This window comes from Aptenodytes forsteri, unplaced genomic scaffold, assembly GCF_000699145.1.
Source record: "Aptenodytes forsteri isolate BGI_AS27 unplaced genomic scaffold, ASM69914v1 Scaffold634, whole genome shotgun sequence".
Classification (NCBI taxonomy): domain Eukaryota; kingdom Metazoa; phylum Chordata; class Aves; order Sphenisciformes; family Spheniscidae; genus Aptenodytes; species Aptenodytes forsteri.
The window spans coordinates 107,490-107,759 of record NW_008793943.1 but is presented as its reverse complement, the minus strand read 5'-3'; the positions used below and the strand labels follow the sequence as shown (position 1 = coordinate 107,759).

Sequence of the window (270 nt, the reverse complement as noted above, 5' to 3'; positions counted from 1 at the left end):
CCAGATCCTCCCAGATCTCACTAGATCCCCCAAATCCTTCCAGTCCCCCCCTCATTCTCCCTTAGATCCCCCCATTTCCCCTCTACTCAGCCTAGATCGCCCCAGACCCCCTCTATCCCTCCTAGATACTTCTGACCCTCCCCTAGATCCCTCCCAGATCCCTCCACATCACCTGGATCCCCCCACAGTCCCTGTGACCTTCTTGGATCTCTCCAACAGCCCCCATCCCTCCACATCACCTGGATCCCCTCTTGAGACCCCTAGTATCCC

At 57.8% G+C, this 270-nt stretch overlaps 1 protein-coding gene across 1 annotated transcript in view; it reads left to right on the top strand.

Annotated features, from left to right (window-relative positions):
- LOC103894737 (solute carrier family 22 member 6) overlaps positions 1 to 270 on the top strand; it is a 6,232-nt gene that overhangs the window by 2,478 nt on the left and 3,484 nt on the right. The window lies entirely within an intron of this gene.